The sequence below is a fragment of the Pseudophryne corroboree genome, unplaced genomic scaffold (genome assembly GCF_028390025.1).
Source record: "Pseudophryne corroboree isolate aPseCor3 unplaced genomic scaffold, aPseCor3.hap2 scaffold_656, whole genome shotgun sequence".
NCBI classification, from domain to species: Eukaryota; Metazoa; Chordata; class Amphibia; order Anura; family Myobatrachidae; genus Pseudophryne; species Pseudophryne corroboree.
This window is the reverse complement of record NW_026970244.1, coordinates 311,086-326,511: the sequence shown is the minus strand read 5'-3', so window position 1 is coordinate 326,511 and position 15,426 is coordinate 311,086. Positions and strand designations below refer to the sequence as shown.

General features: G+C 39.3%; 1 protein-coding gene across 1 annotated transcript in view; it reads left to right on the top strand.

Moving 5' to 3' along the window:
• The window catches only part of LOC135036785 (high affinity cGMP-specific 3',5'-cyclic phosphodiesterase 9A-like), a 67,859-nt gene that overhangs the window by 11,944 nt on the left and 40,489 nt on the right, over positions 1 to 15,426 (top strand). The window lies entirely within an intron of this gene.

Genomic DNA, 15,426 nt, shown 5'->3' with positions numbered 1-15,426 from the left:
GAGTATGTATGACTGATGCGTCGTATGTATGACTGATGCGTCGTATGTATGACTGATGCAGAGTATGTATGACTGATGCGTCGTATGTATGACTGATGCGTCGTATGTATGACTGATGCGTCGTATGTATGACTGATGCGTCGTATGTATGACTGATGCAGAGTATGTATGACTGATGCAGAGTATGTATGACTGATGCAGAGTATGTATGACTGATGCAGAGTATGTATGACTGATGCAGAGTATGTATGACTGATGCAGAGTATGTATGACTGATGCGTCGTATGTATGACTGATGCGTCGTATGTATGACTGATGCGTCGTATGTATGACTGATGCGTCGTATGTATGACTGATGCGTCGTATGTATGACTGATGCAGAGTATGTATGACTGATGCAGAGTATGTATGACTGATGCAGAGTATGTATGACTGATGCAGAGTATGTATGACTGATGCAGAGTATGTATGACTGATGCAGAGTATGTATGACTGATGCAGAGTATGTATGACTGATGCGTCGTATGTATGACTGATGCGTCGTATGTATGACTGATGCGTCGTATGTATGACTGATGCAGAGTATGTATGACTGATGCAGAGTATGTATGACTGATGCAGAGTATGTATGACTGATGCGTCGTATGTATGACTGATGCGTCGTATGTATGACTGATGCGTCGTATGTATGACTGATGCAGAGTATGTATGACTGATGCAGAGTATGTATGACTGATGCAGAGTATGTATGACTGATGCGTCGTATGTATGACTGATGCGTCGTATGTATGACTGATGCAGAGTATGTATGACTGATGCAGAGTATGTATGACTGATGCAGAGTATGTATGACTGATGCAGAGTATGTATGACTGATGCAGAGTATGTATGACTGATGCAGAGTATGTATGACTGATGCGTCGTATGTATGACTGATGCGTCGTATGTATGACTGATGCGTCGTATGTATGACTGATGCAGAGTATGTATGACTGATGCGTCGTATGTATGACTGATGCAGAGTATGTATGACTGATGCAGAGTATGTATGACTGATGCAGAGTATGTATGACTGATGCAGAGTATGTATGACTGATGCAGAGTATGTATGACTGATGCGTCGTATGTATGACTGATGCGTCGTATGTATGACTGATGCAGAGTATGTATGACTGATGCAGAGTATGTATGACTGATGCGTCGTATGTATGACTGATGCAGAGTATGTATGACTGATGCAGAGTATGTATGACTGATGCAGAGTATGTATGACTGATGCAGAGTATGTATGACTGATGCAGAGTATGTATGACTGATGCAGAGTATGTATGACTGATGCAGAGTATGTATGACTGATGCAGAGTATGTATGACTGATGCAGAGTATGTATGACTGATGCGTCGTATGTATGACTGATGCGTCGTATGTATGACTGATGCGTCGTATGTATGACTGATGCGTCGTATGTATGACTGATGCGTCGTATGTATGACTGATGCGTCGTATGTATGACTGATGCGTCGTATGTATGACTGATGCAGAGTATGTATGACTGATGCAGAGTATGTATGACTGATGCAGAGTATGTATGACTGATGCAGAGTATGTATGACTGATGCAGAGTATGTATGACTGATGCAGAGTATGTATGACTGATGCAGAGTATGTATGACTGATGCAGAGTATGTATGACTGATGCAGAGTATGTATGACTGATGCAGAGTATGTATGACTGATGCAGAGTATGTATGACTGATGCGTCGTATGTATGACTGATGCAGAGTATGTATGACTGATGCGTCGTATGTATGACTGATGCAGAGTATGTATGACTGATGCAGAGTATGTATGACTGATGCAGAGTATGTATGACTGATGCAGAGTATGTATGACTGATGCGTCGTATGTATGACTGATGCAGAGTATGTATGACTGATGCGTCGTATGTATGACTGATGCGTCGTATGTATGACTGATGCGTCGTATGTATGACTGATGCGTCGTATGTATGACTGATGCAGAGTATGTATGACTGATGCGTCGTATGTATGACTGATGCAGAGTATGTATGACTGATGCAGAGTATGTATGACTGATGCAGAGTATGTATGACTGATGCAGAGTATGTATGACTGATGCAGAGTATGTATGACTGATGCAGAGTATGTATGACTGATGCGTCGTATGTATGACTGATGCAGAGTATGTATGACTGATGCGTCGTATGTATGACTGATGCGTCGTATGTATGACTGATGCGTCGTATGTATGACTGATGCGTCGTATGTATGACTGATGCAGAGTATGTATGACTGATGCGTCGTATGTATGACTGATGCAGAGTATGTATGACTGATGCAGAGTATGTATGACTGATGCAGAGTATGTATGACTGATGCAGAGTATGTATGACTGATGCAGAGTATGTATGACTGATGCGTCGTATGTATGACTGATGCGTCGTATGTATGACTGATGCGTCGTATGTATGACTGATGCGTCGTATGTATGACTGATGCGTCGTATGTATGACTGATGCGTCGTATGTATGACTGATGCAGAGTATGTATGACTGATGCAGAGTATGTATGACTGATGCAGAGTATGTATGACTGATGCGTCGTATGTATGACTGATGCGTCGTATGTATGACTGATGCGTCGTATGTATGACTGATGCGTCGTATGTATGACTGATGCGTCGTATGTATGACTGATGCGTCGTATGTATGACTGATGCGTCGTATGTATGACTGATGCAGAGTATGTATGACTGATGCAGAGTATGTATGACTGATGCAGAGTATGTATGACTGATGCAGAGTATGTATGACTGATGCAGAGTATGTATGACTGATGCAGAGTATGTATGACTGATGCAGAGTATGTATGACTGATGCGTCGTATGTATGACTGATGCGTCGTATGTATGACTGATGCGTCGTATGTATGACTGATGCGTCGTATGTATGACTGATGCAGAGTATGTATGACTGATGCAGAGTATGTATGACTGATGCAGAGTATGTATGACTGATGCAGAGTATGTATGACTGATGCGTCGTATGTATGACTGATGCGTCGTATGTATGACTGATGCGTCGTATGTATGACTGATGCAGAGTATGTATGACTGATGCAGAGTATGTATGACTGATGCAGAGTATGTATGACTGATGCAGAGTATGTATGACTGATGCAGAGTATGTATGACTGATGCAGAGTATGTATGACTGATGCGTCGTATGTATGACTGATGCAGAGTATGTATGACTGATGCAGAGTATGTATGACTGATGCAGAGTATGTATGACTGATGCAGAGTATGTATGACTGATGCAGAGTATGTATGACTGATGCGTCGTATGTATGACTGATGCGTCGTATGTATGACTGATGCGTCGTATGTATGACTGATGCGTCGTATGTATGACTGATGCAGAGTATGTATGACTGATGCAGAGTATGTATGACTGATGCAGAGTTGCCATTTTGACAACAACCAGAGGTTGAATAAGAACTATAAGCAGGGCCCACAAAAAAAGCATACTTTCCAACATACCGGGTCTGAAAAGTGGGCGTTGCAGAACTGGGGTGTGGCTTTACGGGTGTAGGCTCACGACAGAGTGTACCGGCAGAACTGTGACCCGGGGAGCCTGGTCTGGGCTGTCCTCTGGATTGGTTTGGAGAAAAAGTTCACAGAGTTATAATAACACTGGGTCCAAGAAGACATAGTACAGGGTTGAGGTCCTGCTCACGCCTCCCAGTGGTGTACACCAGACAGAAGTGTGACCCGCGGAGCCTGGTCTGGGCTGTCCACTGGCTGCAATAGGACGAAATCTTCAGAGGGGGAACATTTACCCAGTTCTGTTCTATTACTGTTCCAAGTGTGAAGAGCAACGGAATAAGCTGCACTATGTAAGACGCTGGTAATTATTATATAAACATTGTATCCTAGTAGACATACCAAGGGGGGGGGTCCGAGGGGCTACTGGTGACTCTGGGCGGCCACCTCATGGGTGACAGTTACATCCAACTCAGTGATAACTGGAGATTGTAAACCCTGGTACTTCAGCTAGTATACAGTATATATACTGTGCGTGTATATGTGTGTGTGTATAATATATATATATATCATACTTGCCTACCTGACCCTCTCCATGAGGGAGAAAATGCTCTGTTCCTGGACTTTCCTGGTAATGTATGATTGCCATCACCTGTGGTGAGCTAGTTAATTGATAAGATAGGTGTTTCACCACAGGTGATGGCAATCATACATTACCAGGAAAGTCCAGGAACAGAGCATTTTCTCCCTCATGGAGAGGGGCAGGTAGGCAAGTATGATATAGATATATATATATATATATATATATATATATATGAGGTACAGAACAACTGAGCGCAGTGCGTAGCATGGAGCAGAGAGCTCAGAGTATCCGGCGCTGGCTGCTATTGGTGTAGAACATGTGAGAGCCGTGCTACGGCTAGATACGTCGTCCAGTGTATCAGTGTGTATCCCGTCATCATTAGCGATGTCTGCTGGTCGGCCGTGCTGCATAGCTAGCGATACACCCCACGTGGCTCCGTCGCCCCCCTGTATCGGTGTATGCACTTCCCAATGCAGGACCCATCGCACGCCGGACCGGCTGGGGACACACGTCATCTAGTGATATTACAGTATATATATGTACTGTACTCCAGGGGGATTCATTGTATGTCTCCTGAGATATTTATGTATCATCCAATAGTTGTCTGAGAGAAGGTCACAGGTATAATGACCATATACTATATACTACACTATGCACACATATACTATATACTACACTATATACACATATACTATATACTACACTATATACATATATACTATACTACACTATATACATATATACTATACTACACTACACTATATACACATATACTATATACTACACTATATACATATACACTATACTACACTATATACATATATACTATACTACACTATATACATATATACTATATACTACACTATATACACATATACTATATACCACACTATATACATATATACTATACTACACTATATAAACATATACGATATACTACACTATATACACATACACTATATACTACACTATATACACACATATACTATATACTACACTATATACACATATACACTATACTACACTATATACATATATACCATACTACACTATATAAACATATACTATATACTACACTATATACACATATACTATATACTACACTATATACACATATACTATATACTACACTATATACATATATACTATACTACACTATATACATATATACTATACTACACTATATACATATATACTATATACACATATACTATATACCACACTATGGCCCTCATTCCGAGTTGATCGGTCGCAATGCGAATTTAGCAGAGTTACACACGCTAAGCCTACGCCTACTGGGAGTGTATCTTAGCATCCTAAAATTGCGACCGATGTATTCGCAATATTGCGATCACAAACCTCGTAGCAGTTTCAGAGTAGCTTCAGACTTACTCTGCCTGTGCGATCAGTTCAGTGCTTGTCGTTCCTGGTTTGACGTCACAAACACACCCAGCGTTCGCCCAACCACTCCCCCGTTTCTCCGGCCACTCCCTGCGTTTTTTCCGGAAACGGTAGCGTTTTCAGCCACACGCCCCTAAAACGCCGTGTTTCCGCCCAGTAACACCCATTTCCTGTCAATCACACTACGATCGCCGGAGCGATGAAAAAGCCGTGAGTAAAAATACTATCTTCATAGCAAAGATACTTGGCGCAGTCGCAGTGCGAAAATTGCGCATGCGCACTAAGCGGAATTTCACTGCGATGCGATGAAAAATACAGAGCGAACAACTCGGAATGAGGGCCTATATACATATATACTATACTACACTATATACATATACACTATATACTACACTATATACACATATACTATATACTACACTATATACATATATACTATACTACACTATATACACATATACTATATACTACACTATATACATATATACTATACTACACTATATACATATATACTATACTACAGTATATACATATATACTATATACTACACTATATACACATATACTATATACTACACTATATACACATATACTATATACTACACTATATACACATATACTATATACCACACTATATACATATATACTATACTACACTATATAAACATATACTATATATTACACTATATACACATACACTATATACTACACTATATACACATATACTATATACTACACTATATACATATATACTATACTACACTATATACACATATACTATATACTACACTATATACATATATACTATACTACACTATATACATATATACTATATACTACACTATAAACACATATACTATATACTACACTATATACATATATACTATACTACACTATATACTATATACTACACTATATACATATATACTATACTACACTATATAAACATATACTTTATACTACACTATATACACATATACTATATACTACACTATATACACATATACTATATACTACACTATATACATATATACTATACTACTCTATATACATATATACTATACTACACTATATACACATATACTACACTGTATACACATATAATATACACTACACTATATACATATATACTATACTACACTATATACACATATACTATATAATACACTGTATACACATATACTATATAGTACACTATATACATATATACTATACTACACTATGGCCCTCATTCCGAGTTGTTCACTCTGTATTTTTCATCGCATCGCAGTGAAATTCCGCTTAGTGCGCATGCGCAATTTTCGCACTGCGACTGCGCCAAGTATCTTTGCTATGAAGATAGTATTTTTACTCACGGCTTTTTCATCGCTCCGGCGATCGTAATGTGATTGACAGGAAATGGGTGTTACTGGGCGGAAACACGGCGTTTTATGGGCGTGTGGCTGAAAACGCTACCGTTTCCGGGAAAAACGCAGGAGTGGCCGGAGAAACGGGGGAGTGGTTGGGCGAACGCTGGGTGTGTTTATACGTCAAACCAGGAACGACAAGCACTGAACTGATCGCAGATGCCGAGTAAGTCAGAAGCTACTCTAAAACTGCAAAGTAGTTTGTGATCGCAATATTGCGAATACATCGGTCGCAATTTTAAGAAGCTAAGATACACTCCCAGTAGGCGTAGGCTTAGCGTGTGTAACTCTGCTAAATTCGCCTTGCGACCGATCAACTCGGAATGAGGGCCTATATACATATATACTATACTACACTATATACACATATACTACACTGTATACACATATAATATACACTACACTATATACATATATACTATACTACACTATATACATATATACTATATAATACACTGTATACACATATACTATATAGTACACTATATACATATACATTATATACTACACTATATACATATATACTACACTATATACACATATACTATATACCACACTATATACATATATACAATACTACACTATATAAACATATACTATATATTACACTATATACACATACACTATATACTACACTATATACACATATACTATATACTACACTATATACACATATACTATATACTACACTATATACATATATACTATACTACACTATATACACATAATCTATATACTACACTATATACATATATACTATACTACACTATATAAAAATATACTTTATACTACACTATATACACGTATACTATATACTACACTATATACACATATACTATATGCTACACTATATACACATATACAATATACTACACTATATACTATACTACACTATATACATATATACTATATACTACACTATATACATATATACTATATACTACACTATATACACATATACTATATACCACACTATATACATATATACTATACTACACTATATAAAAATATACTATATATTACACTATATACACATACACTATATACACATATACTATATACTACACTATATACATATATACTATACTACACTATATACACATAATCTATATACTACACTATATACATATATACTATACTACACTATATAAACATATACTTTATACTACACTATATACACATATACTATATACAATATACTACACTATATACTATACTACACTATGGTGGTCATTCCGAGTTGTTCGTTCTGTATTTTTCTTGGCATCGCAGCGATTTTCCGCTTACTGCGCATGCGCAATGTCCGCACTGCGACTGCGCCAAGTAAATTTGCTATGCCGTTAGGTATTTTACTCACGGCTTTTTCATCGTTCTGGTGATCGTAATGTGATTGACAGGAAGTGGGTGTTACTGGGCGGAAACTGGCCGTTTTATGGGTGTGTGTGAAAAAACGCTACCGTTTCTGGGAAAAACGCGGGAGTGGCTGGAGAAACGGGGGAGTGTCTGGGTGAACGCTGGGTGTGTTTGTGACGTCAAGCCAGAAACGACAAGCACTGAACTGATTGCAGATGCCGAGTAAGTGTCGAGCTACTCAGAAACTGCACAGAGGTGTCTTATCGCAATATTGCGAATCCGTCGGTCGCAATTTTAAGAAGCTAAGATTCACTCCCAGTAGGCGGTGACTTAGCGTGTGCAAAGCTGCTAAAAGCAGCTTGCGAGCGAACAACTCGGAATGAGGGCCTATATACATATATACTATACTACACTATATACATATATACTATATACTACACTATATACACATATACTATATACCACACTATATACATATATACAATACTACACTATATAAACATATACTATATATTACACTATATACACATACACTATATACTACACTATATACACATATACTATATACTACACTATATATACTACACTACACTATATACACATATACTATATACTACACTATATACATATATACTATACTACACTATATAAACATATACGTTATACTACACTATATACACATATACTATATACTACACTATATACACATATACTATATACTACACTATATACATATATACTATACTACACTATATACATATATAATATACTACACTATATACAATATACTACACTATATACACATATACTATATACTACACTATATACATATATACTATACTACACTATATACATATATACTATACTACACTGTATACACATATAGTATATACTACACTATAAACATATACACTGTATACTACACTATATACATATATACTATATACTACACTATATACACGTATACTATATACTACACTATATACATATATACTACACTATATACACATATACTAAACTATATACATATATACTATACTACACTATATAAACATATACTACACTATATACACATATACTATATACTACACTATATACACATATACTATATACTACACTATATACATATATACTATACTACACTATACACATATACTATATACTACACTATATACATATATACTATATACTACACTATATACATATATACTATACTATATACATATATACTATACTACACTATAGACATATATACTATACTACACTATAGACATATATACTATACTACACTATAGACATATATACTATACTACACTATATACACATATACTACACTATATACATATATACTATACTACACTATATACATATATACTATACTACACTATATACACATATACTACACTATATACACATATACTATACCACACTATATACACATATACTATATACTACACTATATACATATATACTATACTACACTATATAAACATATACTATACTACACTTTATACACATATACTATACTACACTATATACACATATACTATATACTACACTATATACTATATACTACACTATATACACATATACTATACTACACTATATACACATATACTATATACTACACTATATACTATATACTACACTATATACACATATACTATACTACACTATATACACATATACTATATACTACACTATATACATATATACTATACTACACTATATACACATAATCTATATACTACACTATATACTATATACTACACTATATACACATATACTATACTACACTATATACACATATACTATATACTACACTATGGCCCTCATTCTGAGTTGTTCGCTCGCTAGCTGCTTTTAGCAGCATTGCACACGCTAAGCCGCCGCCTACTGGGAGTGTATCTTAGCTTATCAAAATTGCGAACGAAAGATTAGCAAAATTGCGAATAGACACTTCTTAGCAGTTTCTGAGTAGCTCCAGACTTACTCGGCATCTGCGATCAGTTCAGTGCTTGTCGTTCCTGGTTTGACGTCACAAACACACCCAGCGTTCGCCCAGACACTCCTCTGTTTCTCCAGCCACTCCCGCGTTTTTCCCAGAAACGGTAGCGTTTTTTCACACACACCCATAAAACGGCCAGTTTCCGCCCAGTAACACCCACTTCCTGTCAATCACACTACGATCGCCTGAACGAAGAAAAAACCATGTAATGCCGTGAGTAAATTACCTAACTGCATAGCAAATTTACTTGGCGCAGTCGCACTGCGGACATTGCGCATTATATACATATATACTATACTACACTATATACACATATACTATATACTACACTATATACATATACACTATATACTACACTATATACATATACACTATATACTACACTATATACACATATACTATACTACACTATATACACATATACTACACTATATACTATACTGCACTATATACACATATACTATACTACACTATATACATATATACTGTACTACACTATATACATATATACTATACTACACTATATACATATACACTATATACTACACTATATACACATATACTATACTACACTATATACACATATACTACACTATATACATATATACTATACTACACTATATACACATATACTATACTACACTATATACATATATACTGTACTACACTATATACATATATACTATACTACACTATATACATATACACTATATACTACACTATATACACATATACTATACTACACTATATACACATATACTACGCTATATACATATATACTATACTACACTATATACATATATACTATACTACACTATATACACATATACTATATACACATATACTATACTACACTATATACACATATACTACACTATATACATATATACTATACTACACTATATACATATATACTATACTACACTATATACACATATACTATACTACACTATATACACATATACTATATACTACACTATATACATATATACTATACTACACTATATACATATACACTATATACTACACTATATACACATATACTATACTACACTATACACATATACTACACTATATACATATATACTATACTACACTATATACATATATACTATACTACACTATATACACATATACTACACTATATACACATATACTATACTACACTATATACACATATACTATATACATATATACTATACTACACTATATACACATATACTATATATACTGACAAAAGTAAAAGTACTGTTCGTATATATGGCCAATATCCCTTACAGCTTCTTTTATATATCCTGCAGCGTCCCTGATATGACCCAGAATCAAAAGCACACTATCCTTGTCCAGGGTATCTACCTCTGATGACAAGTTATCTGCCCACTTTTCAATAGCGCTACTCACCCATGCCGCAGCAACGGCAGGCCTGAGCAGCGCACCCGTAGTGACATAAATGGATTTTAGTGTATTTTCCTGCTTACGATCCGCAGGATCCTTTAGAGCTGCCATGTCAGGAGACGGAAGCGCCACCTTTTTGGATAGACACGATAAAGCTTTGTCCACCGTGGGGGCTGACTCCCAGCTGTCCCTGTCCCCAGAGGGGAACGGATATGCCACTGGAATTCTTTTGGGAACCTGTACCTTCTTGTCAGGATTTTCCCAAGCTTTTTCAAAAAGAGCGTTCAGTTCATGAGCGGGAGGAAACGTCACCTCAGGTTTCTTTCCTTTATACATACAGACCCTAGTATCAGGAACAGCGGGGTCCTCAGTGATATGTAATACGTCTCTTATCACCACAATCATGTACTGAATGCTCTCAGCCAGTTTGGGAATTAATCTGACATCACTATAGTCGACACTGGAATCAGAGTCCGTGTTGGTATCTGTATCTGCTATCTGGGTAAATGCACATTTCTGTGACCCTGAAGGGGTCTGGGCTTGTGACAATGCATCCTCCATGGATTTACTCCATGTCTGGTTCTTAGACTCAGATTTATATAATCTCTTCGTCAACCGAGTCACATTAGCATTCAAAACACTCAACATATTTACCCAATCAGTCGTCGGCAGTGCCGACACGGTCACTCCGACTGCCTTTTCTGCCCCCACTCCAGCCTCCTCCTGGGAAGAGCACTCAGCATCAGACATTTCGACACACGCATACCGACACCCACAACCACACTGGGGCTATAGGGGACAGACCCACAACAAAGCCTGTTAGAGAAACACAGAGAGAGTTCTGCCAGCTCACACCCAGCGCCTGTCCCGGTTTTGAAGTGAGTAATATACTGCCCAGACCTGCTAGCGCTTTTCAATTCAATAAAATAGCACCAAACCTCTTGTGAACCCCCCCCGTTTTGCACCCTGTTACTTGTACAGTAGTGTGGCACGTGGCTTAATGCGGGGGCGTGGTCAGTCACGCCCCCATTTGTAGCGCCGCTGAAAGGAAATAAAAAACAAAGCAAAAACAAAGTATACTTACTATACCCCGCTCCTGATTCCAGACCTGCAGACCTCCCCCCGGCGCCGCTCTTCTCCTCGGATCTATGGGAGAGACGTCAGTGCCCATGTCTCCTGCGGAGCCCGTCTATACCCCATGGTTCTTCAAGCTTCCTCAGCATCCTCTAGGACGTATGAGAAAATAGGATTTTGTTTACCTACCAGTAAATCCTTTTCTCGTAGTCCGTAGAGCAGTCTCCAGGTGTGCCGCCATAGTAGCAGCGCCATGCCCGTCAGTGTTTTGCTGCTAGAGGCCGTGAAGGATCAGTACTGGTGGGTTTAGTGGTTGCAGAGCCAGCTCTAATTTTGGGACCGGGCAGTGTTGGGCTCTTCTGGCTTTCTCAGACGTGGCTCAGGCGTTACCTATGGAGAAGCTGCGACATGACATCCTAGGACACTGCACCATGCATCACCATTATATGTGTGTGCCTTGGCAATATTTAAAATAAGAATTTACTTACCGATAATTCTATCTCTCGTAGTCCGTAGTGGATGCTGGGGACTCCGAAAGGACCATGGGGAATAGCGGCTCCGCAGGAGACTGGGCACAAAAGTAAAGCTTTAGAACTACCTGGTGTGCACTGGCTCCTCCCCCTATGACCCTCCTCCAAGCCTCAGTTAGGATACTGTGCCCGGACGAGCGTACACAATAAGGAAGGATTTTGAATCCCGGGTAAGACTCATACCAGCCACACCAATCACACCGTACAACTCGTGATATTATACCCAGTTAACAGCATGATAACAGAGGAGCCTCTGGATAGATGGCTCACAACAACAATAACCCGATTTAGTTAACAATAACTATGTACAAGTATTGCAGACAATCCGCACTTGGGACGGGCGCCCAGCATCCACTACGGACTACGAGAAATAGAATTATCGGTAAGTAAATTCTTATTTTCTCTGACGTCCTAGTGGATGCTGGGGACTCCGTAAGGACCATGGGGATTATACCAAAGCTCCCAAACGGGCGGGAGAGTGCGGATGACTCTGCAGCACCGAATGAGAGAACTCCAGGTCCTCCTCAGCCAGGGTATCAAATTTGTAGAATTTAGCAAACGTGTTTGCCCCTGACCAAGTAGCTGCTCGGCAAAGTTGTAAAGACGAGACCCCTCGGGCAGCCGCCCAAGATGAGCCCACCTTCCTTGTGGAGTGGGAATTTACAGATTTTGGCTGTGGCAGGCCTGCCACAGAATGTGCAAGCTGAATTGTGCTACAAATCCAGCGAGCAATAGTCTGCTTAGAAGCAGGAGCACCCAGCTTGTTGGGTGCATACAGGATAAACAGCGAGTCAGATTTTCTGACTCCAGCCGTCCTGGAAACATATATTTTCAGGGCCCTGACAACGTCCAGCAACTTGGAGTCCTCCAAGTCCCTAGTAGCCGCAGGCACCACAATAGGTTGGTTCAGGTGAAACGCTGAAACCACCTTAGGGAGAAACCGAGGACGAGTCCTCAATTCCGCCCTGTCCGAATGTCATCCGGAATGCCTTTTTCCTTCAGGATCCGGCGTTCAACCGCCATGCCGTCAAACGCAGCCGCGGTAAGTCTTGGAACAGACAGGGTCCTTGCTGGAGCAGGTCCCTTCTTAGAGGTAGAGGCCACGGATCCTCCGTGAGCATCTCTTGAAGTTCCGGGTACCAAGTCCTTCTTGGCCAATCCGGAGCCGCGAATATAGTGCTTACTCCTCTCCATCTTATAATTCTCAGTACCTTGGGTATGAGAGGTAGAGGAGGGAACACATACACTGACTGGTACACCCACGGTGTTACCAGAGCGTCTACAGCTATTGCCTGAGGGTCCCTTGACCTGGCGCAATACCTGTCCAGTTTTTTGCTTAGACGGGACGCCATCATGTCCACCTTTTGGTTTTTCCCAACGGTTTATAATCATGTGGAAGACTTCTGGGTGAAGTCCCCACTCTCCCGGGTGGAGGTCGTGTCTGCTGAGGAAGTCTGCTTCCCAGTTGTCCACTCCCGGAATGAACACTGCTGACAGTGCTATGAAGAATCCTTGCAGCCTCTGTCATTGCTCTCCTGCTTCTTGTGCCACCCTGTCTGTTTACGTGGGTGACTGCCGTGATGTTGTCCGACTGGATCAACACCGGCTGACCTTGAAGCAGAGGTCTTGCTAAGCTTAGAGCATTGTAAATGGCCCTTAGCTCCAGGATATTTATGTGAAGTGATGTCTCCAGGCTTGACCATAAGCCCTGGAAATTTCTTCCCTGTGTGACTGCTCCCCAGCCTCGCAGGCTGGCATCCGTGGTCACCAGGACCCAGTCCTGAATGCCGAATCTGCGGCCCTCTAGAAGATGAGCACTCTGCAACCACCACAGTAGGGACACCCTTGTCCTTGGTGACCGGGTTATCCGCTGATGCATCTGAAGATGCGACCCGGACCATTTGTCCACCAGGTTCCACTGGAAAGTTCTTGCGTGGAATCTGCCGAATGGGCTTGCTTCGTAGGAAGTCACCATTTTTCCCAGAACCCTTGTGCATTGATGCACTGACACTTGGCCTGGTTTTAGGAGGTTCCTGACTAGCTCGGATAACTCCCTGGCTTTCTCCTCCGGGAGAAACACCTTTTTCTGGACTGTGTCCAGAATCATCCCTAG